This window comes from Crocodylus siamensis, chromosome 8 (genome assembly GCF_052110815.1).
Source record: "Crocodylus siamensis isolate JL-2025a chromosome 8, ASM5211081v1, whole genome shotgun sequence".
Classification (NCBI taxonomy): domain Eukaryota; kingdom Metazoa; phylum Chordata; order Crocodylia; family Crocodylidae; genus Crocodylus; species Crocodylus siamensis.
In genome coordinates, this window is record NC_143402.1 from 12,861,359 (window position 1) to 12,883,343 (window position 21,985).

Sequence of the window (21,985 nt, forward strand, 5' to 3'; positions counted from 1 at the left end):
ATAAGGTCTGGGTATATATCAACTGGGTTTGTCAAGGCAGATGCTTTGGCACTGGTAGCATGGCACCTCCCAGAGACTGCATGTCCAGCAGTCCTTTATTCCTGTGAGCAGGCAATCTAGTTCATCGACAACAGTGGCTCTAACAGTGAAACCAACTCAGCAAAGGTTGACTTAGAATACTTCTCCCAAAAGGCAGGTGCAGGCACTTCCAGACTCCTGAAGCCAACCTTGCTCTTCAAGGCAAATTTCACTTACTGCTGTGATGTGGATTCTGTACCTGGCCAATTCGCTCCCAAACCTTTCAGTTTTGTGCAGCCGCATTCCCCTGGTCAAAGAACTGAATCAAGTTTTCTTAACATCTGAATGGTCATGAATGGAATAATCAGCTGCAGTAGGACGAGCAAATCTAGCATGAAGCAGACAATAGTTAGGCACTTTTCCTCCTAATGGGAGAAAGGGGCTTGGAAGAGCAATGCAATTCTGAAAACGCCTGCTCAGCCAACTCTGAGGGTGCAAAGCTTTGCTACTGCTTCAATATAATCAACCCTGAGCTGTCTGCATTTAGGTTTGCAGCCGTAGCTCCCAGTATATCCATGCACGCCTGCCAGGAGATGTGGTTTCAGGACTTCTTTGAGTTATGCCAGTTGGGGTGGTCTCTTTGTACAAATGGAGCTTAGCAGGAGTCAAGGGTTTAGATCAAAGTACTATACTGGCAAATGCAAAAACAACTTTTAGAAGTATTTTTCTTCCCATCCTCTATTACAATAATCATGACTACTTACAATAAGTTAAAAAAAAAATCAAAGAGAAGAGCTATTTGTAAATGTGGTGGCATCTCTTTTAAAAAGAAGTGGTGGAAAACAACTTATTTTCACTCAGTTTTAATTTCTTTCTTTTGCCTTGCCAATCACAATCATCTTCGTTACAAGCGGAAAGCAAGGATATTTCCAAATGCTTTAAACTCAGTCCAACACAGCAGGATTCACCAAAGCTCAGGTGCAGCTTTCTTGTCAGTAATGTGTCAGGTCTAAGCCTCTGAAGCAACAGTTCAATAAGACAGTAATTTCCTTCTTTTTTATTTTGTTTTAAGATGACTGCAAATTTCAATCATACTTATCAGTTTATCACACCCATGAAGGTGACCTAGAGGCCTGTCTCTTTCTAATCTCCTACGGTGTCCTTAGATAAGCAAAGACAAGCCACACGTTAACATCCAAGATAAAAGTCAAGAAATTAATTCAAAGATGTGGATTTATGAAATGCCATGGTTTGCATGTGATAATATTAAAGAGAAAAGTCAAATTACATGAGTAGGAGGAGGTTCCTGGTTATCTCTAAATTATGTCCTGGATACCTGCCAGGGAATTAGATGCTTAAAAGTTTGTCGTCATCTGTTTTTATACCAAGGTCTGTATTTAAAAAAAAAAAAAAAGAGCTAAGGAAAGCTGAGGAAGAAAAATATTTTTAAAAGAATTAAGTCACCAATGTAATTAGTCATTAAATGAAACTGTAAATGTTCTCAGCTTCGTATTTCTGTAGGAGATAATTTCAAAACAACCGCTTCTATATTTGCTTGGGCATCATTATCAGCACAGCCATAATCATCCTTGTGCACTGGGGATAAATTGGAAGGGAGCTAACTACCCTGACTGTTTCTGCCTCAGTCACCTGGCAGGGGAATCATTAGTTCACCTGGTCCGTGGTGAACCTCCTCTGAAAAGAAAGGACATCACTCCAGACAGTGCTGGTCCAGTAGTGCACCTTCCCCTCCTCATTGTTACTGTTTCACTACCTCCCTTGGCGCTTCACTGTGATGGAAAGGGTTCACTCATGCAAACAGCAGTGCCCACGAGTCAGTACACAGATGTCAGTGGGGATGCTCACACGCTTGCAAAACCCCTGTTTGCAGATCTCAGCCCTATATGCCCTTCTTCCCTCTGCACATAGTTCAATGCCTAGTGATAATGAGGTGGCTGAGCTGATGAAGGCCAAGTTCTGAAAAACCCTTTTCCCTGTCAAATGAATTTCCATTTTGATGCAACAAGATTATTTACCAAATCTAAGCCCCTTGGCAGACATCATATTTAAGATGTGATTAACCAGTTAATCATGTCTTGCATAGTAACCCAGTCACACATTCATTCAACTAGTGGCAAGATAAAACAGGGAATAAGCCACAAAGTCATTACGCAAAAAATGGGCAATAACTTTGTGACTGGTTCCCATCACATCATAAACTGAATATGTGGCCAGCCCAAGAAGGGTAGTGCTTACTTAATTACCTAAAAAGGAGTGCTCCTCGGAACAATTTTGCTCAAGTTTATTCTCTCTCTGTGTTTAATCCTACATGATTTCAATAAGCACACTCACGATCAGGAAGTTCAGCCTATACATATTTCCAAGATCCCAGTCCATGTTTGTTCTACTGAGACGTGGCCTAAGAACAAACTGCGGGGTGAACCCCCCAAGCCCTACATACCCCAGAAGACCACGAAAGCAGAGTAGGATTTAGATAGGGGAAGCTCCCCTCCAGAGAACCAGGAAGAGGCATGCTGGCTGCTCATGGAAAATTACTTCTGCTAGTAATATGGTCATTTTTTCTAATTAAACGGTTCCTGTTACCTCTTCCTGGCTTCTGAGTGATTAATTTCCTCAACATTATCAGGGCATTGGATATCAACTCTCAGTACATTACTAATCTAATCTAAATTAATCAGGTTGGTTTTCACAATGAATTTGTTAAAGCTTTTTTTCTTTGGTTACCTGCTCTACTGCATATGCCAAGCTGCAGCTGACACGAGAAAATACAAATCTGGACAAATGAGAGCTGTACGCTGGTGATTCAAGGTACAGTGAGCTCTCCCTTCAAGGTGCTTTACTAATAAATAAGTATAAATAGAGTAAGTAATAAGTGTGTGTAGCAGAAAGGCTGTTGTATAACAAGGAGTTGTTACAAGCAACTTTGCAGATACTGATGAGTCTTTATGGAAAAATCTATTAAAATATGCTACTAGAACCAATTTGCTTTCTTTTAACGTGGCATATTTTATGAACCATTTAACAATATGCAAGGAGTAGGATTCCTATTCCTTAAGGAGTCACCTGTTCCTATTGTTTATTCCCTATTTACAGGCACACACCACAATTCTCTGCTGATTCCGGTGGCATAATATAGGCGTACAAAACAAGGGAGAATGAGGCATGCAAATATACCTAAGTTTTACCATGAAGTTCAGTGGAAGTAGAGTTAGCCAGGTGACAATTCCTAGTACATTGTTTGTATCAAACGGTTGGTTCAGCTTTTGGATTGCAGACCGACAACTTACACATGGTAAACGCATTGACCAAATACACCAGAATGGCTCCAGAGGAGCCATTATGGTCTGTACAGAATTAGTGATTTGCAAACTTTAAAGTCTCTAAGTGGCCTTTAACACGACACACAGTAAAATCTCCCTTGATGTTCTACAGACTATCAGGTACTTAATACCGGATTTTAAGGAACTGCAATGTGATGCATTCACTGGACTGAGAACCGTACATCAATATGCCAATTTGGGAAGGAACCTGGAAATGAACCCCTCTCCCCACTCACACAGGGCTATATTCCTAGGAAAGTATAAGCCAGACGTGGCCAACCTGCAATACAGACGGTATGCGTGGCATGGCAGACTGGGGAGGAGGCAGGCAGCAGGAAAGCAGAGCAAGAAGGGAACACATGGCAGGAAGCAGAAAGCAAAGCAGCAAACTTAGCAGGGGAAGAGAATCAGAGTGGCACTTGGGTAGGGCATAGGACTTAATTTATGCCATGCCTTCCAAAAAGCTTGGCCCCGACTGGTGTGGGTACAAACTCTAGTGAGGGTGGAGGCAACACATTTTCCATTGTGTTGTGGTTACACTGGAGCCAAAGGAAATGCTCTCAGTTACCGTAAGTAACAGCCAGAGATGCCCACCTTACAGCCAGCACAGGATAACTTCTGACCACCATGGCAGAGTAGGAATTACAGTCTTGTTGGTTCATTTATGCTACTAATGCAAGTTCTCCCAGTACGAACCCGTATTCTGCCAGATGACTCACAAAGACACTTTCAAACATTTTTTGCTCAAATAGGTCCCATCAAAACTGACTTTGGTTCAGGTTTACATCAATACACAGGCCCCCACATCATGAACATCCTTTTCCCCATTTTGGTTCAAAGCTTAAAACTCAAAGAGAAACTCAACTGAAGCCATTGTGGGTTGAGCTTACCAAGTTTTTACTCATAAACAGTAAGTTTCTCCATGTGGTGATTGGTTGCCTCAGATCTGACCACAGCTCTAATTTATTGAAGGTTCAAGAAAACTCAGCAAAGCTTTCAGAGACACCTAGGTTAAGATTAACGTATGAAAGATTTCTTCCCTGCTAAGAAGCGTGCAGCTTTGTTCATAGGTTAGCATATAATGGCTTTAAAGGAACCAATATGGAGTGAACAAAGAACATGATTTGTGAGAATACCATGATTTTTAACGCTATAGACTGTAAAGATTAATTGTGCCCCCCATTTTCGCACAGAGGACATGCTCAGGTGGGATGGGCTTTACCTCTCCCCTAAAGGCAAGTATGTCTTTTCTTCCAGGTTGGCTGAACTCATACGGCATGCTTTAAACTAGCTTTGCCAGTGGATGGGGCCACAGGGGGACACAATGACACTTCCCAGCCAAGACAGGCAACGAGCACAAGAAGTTCCCAGGTAAGTGACCTGGGTCCAGATAGTCCTGGGATCAGGGGGATGGTGCACACACCCATAGGAGGCCTTAGATGCCTCTACACCAACACTCATAGTATGGGGAACAAGCTCTGGTGTGGGAACAAGGAGGAACCTGCCCTGCTTGCGTTGCTAACACAAACCCGACATAGTGGGGCTCACTGAAATGTGGTGGGATTCAACCCATGATTGGGCGGTAAACATCAAAGGCTACAGACTGTACAGGCAGGATAGAATGGGGTGGAAAGGCGGGAGTGTGGTGCTCTACATCAAAGAGCAATACACGTCCTCAACAAACATCACTGGGTCAGAGGAGTGGCAGACTGAAGTGCTCTGGGTTAGCATACAAGGGGACTGCGGGGAAAGCGACTCAGTGGTGGGTGTCTACTATAGACACCCAACCAGGGGGAAGAGCTGGACCGGGAATTCTCAGGTTAGCTTGCAGAGGCAGTTAAGTCAAAGGATGTGCTCATCATGGGTGACCTTAACTACACAGATATCTGCTGGGAGGAGCAGTCAGCCAGGTGTGACCGCTCGTGTAGTTTCCTAGCTGAGTTACAGGACCTCCATCTAACCCAGGAGGTGCACAGTCCCACCAGGGGAAATGCCTTGCTGGACCTAGTCCTGGCCACACGCGATGACCTGGTGAGGGGACTGCAGGTTCTTGACCACCTGGGTGATAGCGATTATCACCTGCTGGAATACAGCATCCAGCACAGGGTGTCAAAGGCCTGCAGCAAGGCAGCAGCCCTTGACTTCAGGAGGGCCAATTTCAACAAGTTAAGGAGATTATTCAGGGAGGCACTGAGGTCCCGGAGGGAAGGGGAATTGGGAGTCCAAGATGAGTGGTTGTTCCTTAAGGAACAACGATCCTCTGAGCCCAAAAGGTGACAGTCCCAATGCAAATCAAAGGGGGCAAGAGTGCTCAAAAGCCCCTATGGCTCACCAAAGGCATTCAGGAACATCCAAAAGCTAAAAAGGAGGCATACACCCAATGGAACGGAGGGGCCATCACCAAAGAGGATTATACCTCCATTGCTGAAGACTGTACGGGGGCTGTTATGAAGGTGAAGGCAGAGACAGAACTGGGACTAGCAACCCGGATCAAAGATAACAAGAAGTCCTTCTTTAAATACGGAGGGAGTAAAAAGAAGGCACCAGGTAATGTGGGGCCCATGCAGGACATGCTTGGAAATCTGGTGATCACACCACATGATAAATCTGACTACTTTAACAAATTCTTTGCCTCCATTTTCCTGAGCAGGGACCGGGCCATCGCCCCGCACCGGGATGCCAAACAGATTCAGGAAAGGCACAGCCAGACCTAGGGTTATAGAGGACCCAGTTAGGGAACTTCTGGTGGGGCTGGATGTGTTCAAATCAGCAGGTCCAGATGATCTCTACCCCAGGGTGCTGAGGGAATTGGCAGAGGTCATTGCGGGACCCCTGGCATGGCTTAACAAGCACTCGTGGTGCTCTGCCCATGTGCCAGAGGACTGGAAAAGGGCCAGTGTGGTCCCTAATTTCAAAAAGGGGAGGAAGGAGGACCCAGGAAACTATAGACCTATTAGTTTTACCTCAGTCCTGGGGAAACTCTTTGAGAAAATTTTCCAGGAGCACATCTGCGAGGGACCAGCAGGGGAGATTACGCTTAGGGGCAACCAACATGGGTTCATTTGGGGCAGGTCCTGTCAGACCAACCTGGTTGCCTTCTACGACCAGGTCACAAAAGCCTTGGACGCAGGTGTCGCGGTGGACGTAGTCTTTCTGGACTTTAGGAAGGCCTTCGACACTGTCTCACCCCAGTCTCATTAAAAACTTAGGCGATTGTGGTGTCGATGCCTATACAGTCAGATCGGTCACAAGTTGGCTGGAGGGCCGCATCCAGAGAATAGTGGTGGAAGGGTCATTTTCGACCTGGAGGGATGTGGGCAATGGGGTTCCCCCGGGCTCGGTCCTTGGGCCTGCACTCTTCAACATCTTCACTTGCAACTTGGATGAGAGGGTGAAAAGCACCTTGTTCAAATTCGCAGATGACACTAAGATGTGGCAAGAAGTGGGCATGCTAGAAGGGAGGGACAGGCTACAACTAGATCTGGATAGGTTACAAGGGTGGGCGGATGAGAATAGGATGGGTTTCAATACTGACAAGTGCAAGGTGCTGCACCTGGGGAGAAAGAACCAGCAGCATACCTACAGGCTGGGGAACTCCCTTCTCATCAGCACAGAGGCAGAAAAGAATCTTGGAGTCACTATTGATTCCAAGATGAACATGGGCTGGCAATGTGAGGACTAACCATACCTTGTCTTGCATCCACAGATGCATCACGAGCAGGTCCAAGGAGGTGATCCTCCCCCTCTATGAGACATTGGTCAGGCCGCAGTTGGAGTACTGCATTCAGTTCTGGGCAGTGCACTTCAGGAGGGATGTGGACAGCATGGAGAGGGTCCAAACGAGGGCCACTCACATGATCAGGGGGCAGCAGGGCAGGCCCTATGAGGAGAGGTCCTATGGGACCTGAACATGTTCAGCTTCCACAAGAGAAGGCTGAGAGGAGATCTGGTGGCCATCTATAAACTTACCAAGGGGGACGAGTGGGTAACAGGAGAGATCCTGTTCCCCCGAGCACTACCAGGAGTAACTAGGAACAACGGCCACAAGTTGACTGAGAGGAGGTTCAGATATCAGGAGGCACTACTTAACAGTCAGGGCGGCTTGGATCTGGAACCAACTTCCAAGGGAAGTGGTGCTTGCTCCTACCCTTGGGGTCTTCAAAAGGAGGCTAGATAATCACCTAGCTGGGGTCGTTTGACCCCAGCATCCTTTCTTGCCCATGGCAGGGGGTTGGACTTGATGATCTGCTCAGGTCCCTTCCAACCCTACCAACTATGAAACTGTTAATGTATTTTAGCGCTCTGTGTAACACCAATATGTATTAAAATTATAAATTAATTTGTGGATATGTGCCCCATGATGTTATACTTAACATCATGCCACTAAAACCCTCCGACCAAATTCAATATAAAGTCTTCCGTTTCTTTTCTCTCTGAGAGTTTTATGATTTAATCTTTATACCAGGCTTGGTCATAATCAAATTTGTGAGGTACCGAAAAGAAAAGCTAAAAAATTCAGCTCTGAGAGACAGGTAAAGTACCGAAAATGTCTTTCCATTTGATTTTTATATTAAAAGGAAATTGGATACCACAGAACTAAAATGGAGATGCAAGCCAGGAAGATACTTAGAGCCAACATGCAAGAAATTGACTGCAAAAAAAAAAAAAAAAAAAAAGATGTAAACAAAAATGAGTGATTGAAATAATGCAGGCCACTTCAGACATGGATGAGAGGCACTAAAGATGAGAAATAAATTATTATGCCTTAAAATGATCCAATAAAAATCAAAACTCTAGTGCAGTAATCAGAAAACGTATTGGGAAAAAAGAGAGGTTATAAAAAGAAAGAGAAGCTTTCAAGTATTGCATGTTATTAGCTGTTATGGAGAAATCTGTATTCAGGAAGAGAAGATATTTCTAACAAAATATGCATGCAGCCAAATAGAGTTCAAGCTGCTGTTGAAAAGGAAGTGAACTATAAAAATTAAAAACCAGAATGGAGACAGAAGCACAGACCAGAATAAAAATAATCAATGCAATCATCAATAGGAAAGTTGAGATAAACATTGCACTGACTGAACACACAGCCACATAGGCCTGGGGAAGAATGACTCAATTTGTATTTTTTCCCCTGGGCAAAGGCAAAAAAAGAGTCATCACGAACAAATTAATCACACCACAAAAAAGCATATGGACATGCCCCATGCTAGAAAGTAAAAAGCAAACTGTAACTGTCATCAGAAAAATCATACACTAGTGAAGGAAAACAACATGATGGGCTCAGTGGTGTCTTTAAGGCACCACTTTATCTTGGAAGTGCTGAAGGAGTGTGACTACTGTGCAAGTCTTGACAAAGGTGATCATCTGTCTCCTTCTGTGCTCTCAATAGGTTTAACAAACAGAACAGAACAGAACAATTGATCATCATCTGAAAGTCCTCCCCCACCACTTGCCCCTGTGCTCTAGTTGCCAAAAGCAGTTTCTGGGAATGGAAGCCATGTTTTAGAAGCCACGCTGAACCACTACGTTTTGCTACTGTGGCACTGTCTAATGAAGGAAAATTAAGCAAGGTACAGGACATTTGGGGGGGAGGGGAGGAGGACGAGGACATGTGAGACAAAAAAAGGACAACGTTTCAAAAACATGAAGAATAAGTCACTTTATTTATTCCAAGTCCAGTTGTTATTATGCCTTAACAACAGGTCATTGAAGCCCTACAGGTGACTAGTGGAGTTTTAATGTATCCTTCCTCCCTGATACCAATTGCTAGGGAAAAATAGCTAGTGTAATGTATTAGATTTCCCAGAAGTCAATATTACTGCAGTCAATCAGCTCCACCTTATGCAGATTGCTAGGTGGAAGACACCACAAGACGCACCTTTAATTTATCACTGATTTTGGAGACCTACTTGGGTATATGCTGCTGCTAAGATTTTTGTAGAGATCAAAGGTGCAAACATTCAAATATTTCAAAAACAAATTTGAAATTTCTGCTAACTCCAGGTTTTGTAAGTCATACTGCTCCTTATCAGTGTGGAGCCCCAAGGCGCCGGTTCCCAATAGCACCATATCCCAATTTCTGGAAAATTATGCAACCAAATTATATACAAGAACTTGATAGATCACTATGAATGCAAGCAGATACAACATTACTGTGCCATCTATATACACGCTAGATAAATTAAGTCAAACTTTTACTTGGATATTTTTTTTATCATGTGAATTGAAGTTGTTAATCCATATCAAATTACATAAAAAACCAAAAATTCAATGCATGTAGTATGGTTCCTATGCTCCAGCAAATTTTAAGTATCTACTTTAGTAGCACTGTTTGGGGATAAACTCATCAAATGTGGGCACATGCTGAAACCAAAGGAATATTCTAAACTGCTGTTTGGAGAAGTAATGGAAAAGATATTTAAATCTAAATAACTGTTACTAAGGACAGAAGTACATGTAACTACAGGCTTTATTTTCATTCAAAATTAACACATTTAACTAAAGAGAAGTGTAAGCGAGGAAGGAGGAAAATGTAATAAATATAGTCTGAATGCTATTTCAGAAAATATAAATAACTCCCTATTGATTAAATGCATTTGGTACTCTCTTCTTAATTATGATGGTCTTTGAGTATGTGTGAGGGTAACTGAGGAGGAACAAAAGACACTTTTCCCCATGTTCTTGGATATAGGTTGTAGGCAGTGCTCAATAATGAAAAAGGGAGACAACTAGAGTTCCTGACAGTGCTTAATACTGACCAGTAGACTGTGCCAAGTTGGAGTGAGAACAGAAACTCTTTAAAAATGTACTCTAGAGCAGACAGCTGTAGTGGGCAGACTAATGCTCAGCAAACTTACGGCAGTTCTCTAGAGACAACTGGCTTTACTGGGTAACGATGATTCTGGTCATGCCTATTCAGGAACTATACCCTTCTCCCTCTCCATAACATGACACAGGCTATAAATGGAGAAAACAGATTACTTAGGTTCGCTCAGGTTTCGGAAGGCTTCTTGTGCGACTCTGCGGAAATCACTTTGGTTCTTTGTGTCCCAAGTTCACCAAAACACGGATAACAGCGCTTCCTTAGATCATTTATTTACACTATACAGGTGTGTTACCAATGATAATTTCAGTTGAAAGTGTATGCAGTTAGCCAGGACTAAAACGGAGACCAATTAAGCTAGATAATGTCCAACTGTAAGTTACAAGTACAGTTGTCTTTTCAGAAGCATCTGGCAAATCTCCAGTCTCTATTTTCTACACCGAATCTAACTTCTTTTTATGTCATGTGACAGTAGGAATGTAGTGGTTGAGTTGCGGATAAGAAATTTTAATATTAAGTTGCAATGATCTATTGTCAAGCAAAAGCCAAAAGGAACTAGAGAGTATCGGACTCCTGCCAAAAGATATTAGGGATAAGCCAGCAGCAAGACAAGGTAAAAAACACCACACTAACAGATCAAAATAGAACCATGGGGGGTAGGGGTGTGTGGAAAGGATGTCATGATGATGTCTATGGGGTGGGCACTGCAGTCACCTGCCTGTAAATTTACAGACAGTCAGCAAAACTTCAGACTAAAAGTTGCCTGCCCATGAAATCTATAAAAGAGAGAGAGAGAGAGAGATATGACTTGAGCTGTCTGTAAAAACAGTAAGCAGTTGGAGCTGACTGAAGGTCCCTGATCAGAAAGAAACACAGTACTGTCAAAATACAGAAAGACAAACCACCGCATCACCACTTGGTGTTTAAGCAGAAGTGCAGCACCCTGCAGGCAATATTTTCTCAGTGCTTTGTAGATACACCTCCAGAGCCATGTGCTGCTGCTGCTGAGTCCCATTGCTGCCTGCAATACTGTTGGGTTGCAGGTAGGCTTCTTTTGGTGTCTCTGTCAAGACAGAGCAAGTGAAACCATCAAGAGTAATGCTAAGGAGTTGTGGGGGAAGGGAAGAAAGAAGCATGGTGTAGTTGGGGGCATCAGTGTGTATGGGGAGGATGAGTAGGGGACTTCTAGGGAGGCTGCACTGTGTAAAACCATTGATGTAGTCAAACAGGGTTGCCAAACCAAGAAGAAATGTTGAGCTACAAACCTTTTACTAACAGCTACTTCTTTTTCTCCCCCTTGTGGTTAATGTTAAACCCTAATTTTGAAACCAGCCCTCTTACTGGGGCCTGACAATAGAGCAGAGCTTGACAAAAGAGTTACACTGACATTATTTAAAACATCATCAGTAAAAACATGTATTAGTAAAGAAGTTTGGTTGTTAGTAAAATGTTTGAAGATTGTCACTAAAAAAAAATATTTGGTTGGCAACCCCAGCTTCGGGGGCAGGAACTGTTTTAATCTTCTGTTAAGAACAAGATTCACTGGTTACAGAGTAATTCAAGAAAGGACCCAGTCAAATAAAACAAATCTTTAAAAGACAGGATAATTATTCTTTTAAAAAATAAGAAGTGTCTTTAAAATGGGACTTTCATGATAGAAAGTTACAAATCAAAAGAGAAAATAAAGAAAAAGGCTTGGAACAAGTCATTACAAAATATTTCAAGCCAATTTTGAGAGGAGCTTTGAAACAAATGACATAAATACATCTATGTAAAAAAGCCCTAAGCAACATTCAATAACTGTTCATTACAATGATTGGATTCAAAAGCCAAAAGAAAATTAGAAGCTCAATAACAGCATATACAACTATTCCATGATGTACCCAAAAATGAGATCAAATTGGCTGTGTCGAACAAAGAGAGACACTTCCCAGTATTTATTAGCCTGATCAATACTGAAACCAAGCAGGAGACTGAACAGGAAAATAAACTTAACAAAGAAAAAATATGGGTAGCCTAACTATTGCAGGTACAGAAATGCTGCTGAATTAGTGCTATATGTAATTATGTCCACATCTCTCCAATCTTGTCCCCACTGGGGATAAAGGTACACTAAAGCAAACCTAAACAGAAAGCTCCCACATAATTGCTCTTATTTTATTAAAAAGTATTTGAATGTTTTTCCTTCCACAGCTTGAAAATGCTTCAGCAAACCATACAGACCTAGCTTTCAGCAGCTTATAGTAACTATCCAAAAAGAAATAACAGACTAAACATCCAGCGACTTTTGATGTCTGGTGGAGTAGATGCAGAGACCTATGACAAACATGATTTCCATCCAGAGTGCCCCACCCCTACTCAATTCCCCCATTTTTTCTATTACTTTGGCAGCTGTCAGTAGCAGCTGAGCAGTCCCACGGCTTCTTACAACTCTATTCTCAAACGCCTGTACACTTGGAATCATGGTTAGAAGAACCTGTAGGAGTCCCCCTGTATATTCCTTTGTTTTCTAGGCCCTCTACCAGAACAAACACAGTTCCTCCCGCAGTATTTTTACAATACTGCTCCCGCAATGCATTTCCAGTGCATCTTGGGATAAAGATGGCTACAGATTCTACTGCATATTATGCCCCCATATGTGCTACTCTCAACTAAAAGTTAGCAGTGCAATCTTAAGTCATTACATGACATCTGGGGGAGAAACTTCAGATAAAAGGAACTATGCTGCATAATTAGCGCTAATATAATCATAATGGAATGTGAATCTAATTTAAATATTACTCTAAACATCTGTTAGAGAGGGGAAGCAGCCTGCAGGAAGTAATCAGTGCTCCTGGACCCAAATTCTTTTGGATCATACTAATTATAAGCAACTTCTCTAGTGCTTGGGTTAAAAAAAGTAAAATTGGATTTAAATACAACTACAAAAGAGACGGGTATTATTTACAATAATAAAAGAATGCTTAAAATCTCTTTTATTGCAGAAGATTACATATGCATTTCTATATTATGCAACATTTTTGTTTTAATTTCAGACAAAAACTTTTATCACAGTTCTAATTCCTTTTTTTTTCTATGACAGACAAGAGTTTGTTCCTTTGTTTTCCTCTTTCACCATTAGCAGATTACCCAGGTTACAACTGACAAAAACCATTACATTATTTCAACATGCATGTTTTATAGTTTTGGTCAGAGAACTTGGATATTAAGAGGCACATGTTTGATGTTTTAGTGTTATAAGGTAATACTGAGGATTCCAAGTAACTTGGGTATGTATTGATACTCAGGTTCCTCAAGACTGCAATAAAAGATTACCAAATACTGAAAAGAGAGACACGTTTTTTAAAACAACTTATTTCAATGGGCACACAACGAATGAAAGTAATGACATTACAAAAAGAGCCTAGAAAGAAAGCGAGCAATCTTTTTTCATCCATATTGGGAATACATTATAAATGACCAGAGAAGTTCTCCTACTGCCAAGTGGAAACCATGTTTAGATTAAACCTTGCTCAACTCTAAAAGGATAATTCATCAGTATTTTCTAGTTTGCTACCAATACAGCATTGATTCGCTAGAACCTTTCTTTCTATTTTACTTAGCTGATTCAATCTGAGACAACTGAAAAGCAACTTGTTGTTGAAAGAAACCAAGATATTTATTTAAAACCTCATGGGCCTAGGGTACAAAGAACCAGTAAAACAAGATCAAATTATTCTACCTGAAAGCCTTCGGTCTAACCTCTTTAGTAAAATCAGAGTTAATAACTTTCCTGGTAAACTTTGTTTTGGACCAATAATGTTTAATTCACAAGATTTCAGAAGAATATCTTATACTGTGATTAAAAAAACAAAAAAAACCAAAACAAAACCAAACAAAACAAAAAACAGATTCCAAGTCTCCAAGTTTCAGGTCAGTTTATCAAGGTTACAACTCTAACCCTAGGAAGCATCTTATATTGAAGAAAAATTCACAAACAATTGTGAAAAATCTTCACGGTGATTATAGTCTATTTAACACTACAAAATGACAGTTTCACATAGCAAATTGTTAGGCTTTGGAATATATATATATATAAAAAAACCATTACGCTAGCTCAGGCTAGTGATCTTTTTACACCAGAAATTCAGGAAGTAAATGTGTGTCACATTTTGGTTGTTTCACTCTTCTCCCACAAATTCACCACTGTTTCATATTAACTCTATATATTTTTTTCCCGATATTGAAAGGGCAGCTTTTTAAAGTCAAGTATTCCAATAACATGGGCAGACATAAAATGATTTTACATATAGTTTGGGGCTTAACTATATTTTCCACATTGTGTCAGATCACTTTTTACACTCTTCCCCCGCATTTTATTCAGGTATACCAGCTTTTTTGCTAACTATTATTTAGAAGCTTCAAAAATTAAGAAAAAAGACAAATGCAAAAAGCAAAGACAAGAAGAGAAAGAAAGCAACAGGGCTAATGTGCTTGAGTAACTTCTGATTTTTGGAGAAGGGCAAAAGTGAATTATAAAGAAATGTGAGTGCTGGAAGAACAGGAATGAATCAGATAGCATCCCTCAGCAACTAGTTTTCTATAGCCTGTTTCTTCAGATAGGCCCAAATCCCTTCAACACGAGCAAAATGAAGTCCAAAAACAAACGATGAGAACAGTGAACAAACTGTTAAGCAGCTGGGCACTGTGCGATGCATTTAAGCCTTCAAATGCCTGAGTTTTGATTCAACCACCAGCCCACTGACAGCTGGGGCAGCCTCTGGCACGGGTCCAGAGGAAGGCACATCTAGAGTCATGGTGAGACACCTGGACTGGTCAGACACGGTGCCTCGCTACATCAATTAGGGCCATCTAAATAGAGATGTAAATATGGGATTAGTTACAAAGCATCCTGATAGATGTGTAGCCATTAACCTGGATGAAACTGCACCTCTTCGTACACCAAAGAGAACAGAGGCCTGGAAATGCTGTTTCCACGCCATTCTCCTTTCAAAGACAGCATTCACTTGCCCAAACAGCAAAGCAACCTTGAAGCTTTTAAATCAAGAGAATCCGCTGGTGGCCACGGACCGCACTGCCTTTCCCCCACCCACTCATCCTCCACAGTAGGCATGGAAAATTAAGCTCTCAGGACAGGAAGGAAGCAAAGATTATTAGATACCTGTTGTGGATATAATTATTCCTCCACAAAAGGCTGAAAGTGAGCTAAGCATAATGAGCATCTGCATACAGCCTTAAGTTCTGGTATAAAAACTAAACCTGGCTGCCCTAATCAAGTTCCCTTCTTCCTTTACTTAGCAGTGCAAAAAAAATCCTTGTAAGGCTAAATAAATGACATGATCCTGTGTGAATGCATCGCTGCATTTACAGTCTTATATATAGGCAAAGGTCACCCGAATCAGAGTTTCCAAAACATTTTTTGTCTTTCTGAACCTTGTTTCAATGAGTTCAGGTACAAAATATTAACGCAGCCAGCCAATTTGTTGTTGGAGTAACGTTTGTTCATATAAAGAAATACTGTGAAAGCAAAGCCGGCTTCGAAACACTACTTACTTAAAGTATCCCATCCCAAATGTAAAACCAAACCCACAATACATGGGGCAAACTCCTGCCCTCAGATTCACAAGAAGTAGCTCCCATCTAAATCAAAGGAAGGAGCATGCGCCTTTACAAAGGACAGAATTTGATGCAATACCAAAAAAAACTCCCAACCCATTGCCATGAACAGTAGCTACATTTTCATGAATGCTTTAAATATCAGCAGCACAGATTCAACACGTTCAAGATATTACAACTGAGGTTATGTTAAAGAGCTTCAACAAAAGTATTCAAATGACTTACATGCTTCCTTTGAGATGGCAACACTTCCAAAGGAGCCCTTATGAATGCGAATATGGGTATTAAATTAGCCCACAGCCTTCCTGACAAAGTTACTGCAGGGCTTTGGGTACTTCCTCCAAGAATCTGATGGCTCCTTTGGAGGTTGTAAGGATTGTGGCAAAAGCATTCAATGAAAGTGATACTACTGTGACATGTAAACCAAACAAAAGAAACAGCCCAAGAAGGTCCCTCTATTAAAGCACTGATGGCTTCTCGATGTTGTCAAACATCTGGGGAAAAATCAGATTTTTAAACTCTACAACATGGAAGAGGTCAACTATAAAACTTTGCAGAGTGTGTATAACTGCTATAATTTGAATAACCCTGGCGAGCGTCTGGAAATAGTTGGTACAGGTGAGTGCACAACCATGATTTTATATTCAGTATATGTTACACATCATAGCACAGCACAGCAGATTAGGAATGGAGAAGGGAACAGAAACTCTAAATTACCTGGATAGTGTGGGATTACGTTTGATCTTTGCCCTTACATTTTCAAGGCAATTTGCAGAGAATCAGCTTCTGGGCTCCGCCTGTAAATCGGTAGTTCTACTTAGTTGCACCAGTGCAAAATCTAGCCTGATACTACTGAAGTTAATGGGGTTACACCCAGATTTAGCTGCAGCAATTATAAACACTAATGAATCACATTATCCATTTGCTTGGAAAAATGTATCGCTCGTTTAATGAACCTGCTTGTAATCCTTTCCTGTGTTAAGATAGGAGCATGTGGGTGAAGGTCAGAAGAGAGAGGAGTTTAATTATGTGTTTGTTTTTACAAATGAATAATAAATAATGTCCGCCTTAATGCTAAAGTGCTCAGCATCTTGAACTGAAGTGCCCAACCTTCTTTCTACGAGCCAGAATTGGCCCAGTTACACAAGTGTAGACTCAGGTACATCAAGATCTCTCAGGTCCAACCTTTAATGAAAACTTCCTTTCACCTTAGTCTAGTGATATTATCTTAATAGCACGGGCAATTTAAATATTTTCTTTCCTAACCTATTATAACACTTGTTACGTAGCAATCTTCTGCCATACAGTTCAAAAGTGCTTTACAAAAGAGGCAAGTGTCATGATCCCCAATTCATTTCTCTGCTCCATTTCCCTGTCTGTGAACTGCCCTGGGCTATCCAGCAAGCCAGCGGCTGACCTCAGGTAGAATCCGGTCATAGCTCAGAGTCATGTTCATCAGACTGCCGCTCACATTCAAAACAGAGATGCAAATTACACAAACAGTCGTGTGAAACATTTTATTAAACCCAGATTTGAGCTGCAATCTCAACACTAAGCACGGGAGTCAGTGCTGGAGTCAGAACGAAACTCTGATCTCGGCTGACCTAGAGCTGTTCAGTGTAAAGCAGGCAGATCAAAACAGACTGAAGTCCCAGGACCGGGAGCTGGAAGACCTTGACTTTGCTGCTAGTTCGGTGTGTAATCGTGGGAAACTAATTTCTACAGTATGCTCTTTATTTATCCCACCTTCTAAAATGAGGATAACAATACCTAGCTGGCTTTGTTATCTGCTTAAGTATTACTAACATTAAAACATTTATTAGCTCACGTAAAGCTTGGTCCCAGGGCCACTGACATGAAAGATATTCTTTCACTGACTTTAGTGGACATGACATCACACTCATAAAAAGAAAATGGTTGATTTTATCCTTTCCTGCTTTTTTTCCAGATAAAGATAATTGCATTATGAAACATATCCACCAACCAAATCTTCAACACTCTAAATCAGATTAGCAAAACCAAGACAAGGACTAGATTAGGTACACTCCAGAAGCAAAGTAATTGAAAAACAAAGGCACAGCAGATAAGTGTATTTTTATACCATTCCCCAGAGTAAAAAAAAAAAAAAAAAAATTGCATATCCATTCTATGGCTGAAAGGTGTTATAATTGCATTAAAAACACATTTGTGTACACTGGTATATGCTGTGACATAAATTACTAGTAAGAACGGTATGCTGCTAGTTTAAACTACTGCAGCCAAAGAAAATTGTGTTATGATATGCTGCAACAGTAAATATGGTTGTTTTCAGCAAGTAGAGGATCACTGCAGAACATTTCAATGCAAAAGGATGCTCTATTTTCGTAAGTACACTTAACAACTATTTTGATGCTGTTCTGTTGGAGATGTACATTCACACATCATATAGTGCCATGTTCATATTACAACAGGGCTATTTATAGCAAAACTGGAGTTAAGCAATGATCCCCAAGAAACTGGTCATTCATTACTTGGAGATAATGTATATTTTGCCTAGCCTCAGGCAAAGCTGAAGGCAGTTTATGCACTAATAGGCTATTATTAGTTGTCATTAACATTGACAACAACTAATTTAAATGTTGGTGGTTCAGACAGTCTGTTCAATGCTTCTGGAACAAGACTGTGTTTAAATAGTGATTATGAGAGAGTTGGGGTGTCTGTATAGAAAACAGTTCTCTAGTAAATACCAAATGCAATTACTCACTCAGAATGCACAATACACAACGCTGATTACGTTCATAAAGAAATTTGAGCCCAAGTATACATCTCCCAGCAGCTACTGTGAGTAAGAAATGACTATAAATATTACAGTACTAGAAGGAAAATCAGAATTCTCCACGTCAAAGTTAATATTGCCTAAAATACTGATATATGCTTAAAGCATTAAATATTGATATGTGCTCAAAACATTAATGGGATACTTCAAATAGACATTGCGCAACCACAACAGGTATTTTTCAATAATTTTACACTTCCACCTTTCCAAATTAACTTAGAAGTTGTATGTACTGAGAATGACTGCACATGGGTAGGATTATTTATGACAATATACTATGCATACGATGCCAAAAACACCAAAAAAGCAAAATAAATATACTAATAAATAAAGCTTACTCTAGAGATTATATTTTTCCTTTGAAAAAGGCAGGGTCAATTTTGCCCACGCATTCAAACTCATTAACATCATTTTGGCTTAACTAAGGAATAAATATGCCTTTTACGTTTTTACGTGGTGGCATGATTCATTTTATAGAATTAAAAACATTTAAAACAATCAGAAGGAAATAAAGAAATGATATTGGTATTCAGGTCAGACATAAGGAAAAGGTCAAGAAGAAAAGTTGCTCAAGGTAACGTAAGGCACTTCTCGTTGTATGCAAGTTCCCATCATCTTTCGAAGCACTTTCTCCAGTCATTCTGTAAAGCACGTTGGCAGGTAGGCAACCCCAAACAAGCTTTAAACTAGCTAGTTCAGGGACGACTAGTGATGCAGACACGGCAACACAATCTCATGGCTCAAGGGCTAGCAGTATGTGTGCTAGGTAACTTTAAACCTAGCACTGGCATATCTACACTGCATTGTGGTGCAGGTGCACTGGACATCAGGAAAAACTGGCACTATTGAGAGGACTTCAGGGGCTGGCCACCTAGAAATCCCTTCCTAGGAATGGATTTGCTTTAGGTCACTGGACAGAAATCCGTTTACCAAAAGTCCACACATTTAGGTCCTCCCAAGGCTGCCATTTAAACTCAGTATCTTGCCCTCTTCTATTTGCTGGGTGACATCTTAGGCCACTTGGGAAAAAGGAAACCTAGATTTAATCAGCCTGCAAATAACTAATACCAATTTTAATCTTGCAGGTGATGGACACGCCCTCTGAATCCAAGATTTCCGCTCATCTCTGCTTCTCCGGGCCTCACTTCACAGCTCTGACAGAACAAGATATGGGGAAGCAAAAACAATATTTCACACAGCTTTCCCCTTATTGAACGGCTAACGCAGTCACCCAATTTCACACCACAGAGGTTCATTGAGGTGGTGCACAGAGTAATGTGCTGATGCTGAGGAAGTCAATTTTCATGGCAGTAATTGCAAAGAGGCCGGTCTGCATGCATGTCACATGATGAAAAGAGATAAACATTAGTATATCCAGTTCCCAAATAGACTCCTGAGTGCTAAGGGCTGGATAAATCCACTTAAATCTGTTCTTTATTGCTACTGTTATGTAAAGACTTAGAAAATAAGTCTTTTCAAGAGGGCTTTCTTCTTCAGTACCAACCCACTTAGAATGCTGCTTCCAACTCAAAACCCTGATACTTAGAACCGGGGTCCAGGTTTTCTGTCTGACATGGAAAAATGCAGTAAAACCTGGATTTTCCCATTTTAAGGAGAAAACCCAGGATTTTCTCCTTTAAAGAAAATGCTGGGTGTTCCTTGGCAGGCTGGCAGAGCTCCAGACTGCAAGAGGCTGGGGGAGCAGGAGGAGGGTGATCAGGAAGGGGGTGCTACATGCATGTGCACGCTCACCCATGCATATGGCTTCCAGGCAGCCTGGGAGCAGATCCCTGTAGGTAAGTCAGGGGGGAGGGGCGGGATTGAGGCCCCCATAGTGAGGAAGGGATGGAGCTGGGCGGAGCTGGGGCCGCTGCCAAGCCTGGGCGGTGCGTGGGGTTTGGGACATGGGGCCGTAAAGTGCAGCTGGAGGGCCCAGCTGGAAAGTGGGATGGAGCTGTGGGTAGCTCATCCAGGGGGTGGAGGAGGGAGGGGGGACACTGGCTTCCCTCTGCTGCATGTACTCCATGGGGGGGGAACATGCCCCTCAGATTTGTGCATGGGAAGAGCTTGCAGCTGCAGGCTCAGGCACCCTGCCCTGCTGCCCTCCTTGAAAAACTCCACGACCCAGTGGGCAGGACCTGGCACAGCAGGGCAGAGCCAGGGGGGGAAAAATCAGTGTTGCTGCCAGAAGCACCATGCCACCATAGTGAGGTGCCCCCTGCCCACCCAGCAGCAGCAGGGGCCACAACCCCACACTGCCACTGCTGCCAGAGGGGCAGGGAAAGCCTCGCCATGGTGGCGTGCGTCTCCCAGCAGTGGCACTGAGCTTCCCTGGGTACTGCCATGGAGACAACACAGTTCAGGCACATAAATGCCTTATACCTGTGCTCTCAGTTCCAGTGCCCATTCTGGTAGGAGTGCGACACCTACATTTTGCCCTCAGTCTTTTATTTTGAATCTGAGCCAGAATTTGAGACCCAAGGTTAAGAACATAACATTAACCACTAGACAGCTTGATTAGAAAACTACGAATACATTTTTTTGGAGAACCAGAACTTAACGCAGGATCAGCGAGTGAAACTATGGCCTGGGTTATGCAGAACATCAGAGTAAACCATTATAATTGTCCCTTCTAACCTTATAATACAAAAAAAGAAGTTACATTCTCCCCCTTAGCACAAACGACTTAATTTCTGAAAAGGATCAATCACTCAAAGGAAGTTGTGCCTGTAGAAAGGGCCTTCCATTATTCCTGTAGGTAATTATGTGACTGTGAACATATATCGCTCATTTTCAGTGGTACAAATAACCTACAGGGCAAATTATATTTAGACTTCCAACCTTCATATAGAACCTGAACTGTATAGCTGTCAAAATATGGACTACTATAGAGTGAACATTAATCATAGGACCTTACATTAAACCCTTCCAGGGTACCAGTTCCAAAATAGCATGACCACCAATATGAATATGGCAGTGGTACCTGTCTCTGCCCTTTTGAGATTATATATATAGATATATTTTTTTTAATTTCTTTCTTTCTTTTCTTTTTTTTTTTTTTTTAACTAAAATGTTCTCACTATTTCCATCAGTACTGTGGTATACATTGCATCTTTAAACTCCATAATTAATAATGGGACAGACATGTTAAAACTAAGCAAAAGGGCCTGTGCTTTTACTTTGTGTTCTGGAAAGAAATTCTCAAACATGTTTATTGATCTATTTGTAACTTGATATATGGTGGTAAATCGCGTTTTAATTTTCTCTTCTTTAGCTGAATGAAAATAAATATATTTCTACCTTCCAGGAAGTACTTAAACTTTGAAATACAATAGAAGCATTACACAAAGCTGTCTGGAAGAGACCACAGCC

The 21,985-nt window shown here is 41.4% G+C and overlaps 1 protein-coding gene across 1 annotated transcript in view; it reads right to left on the minus strand.

The window, feature by feature from the left end:
* The window catches only part of TENM1 (teneurin transmembrane protein 1), a 508,339-nt gene that overhangs the window by 306,887 nt on the left and 179,467 nt on the right, over positions 1-21,985 (minus strand). The window lies entirely within an intron of this gene.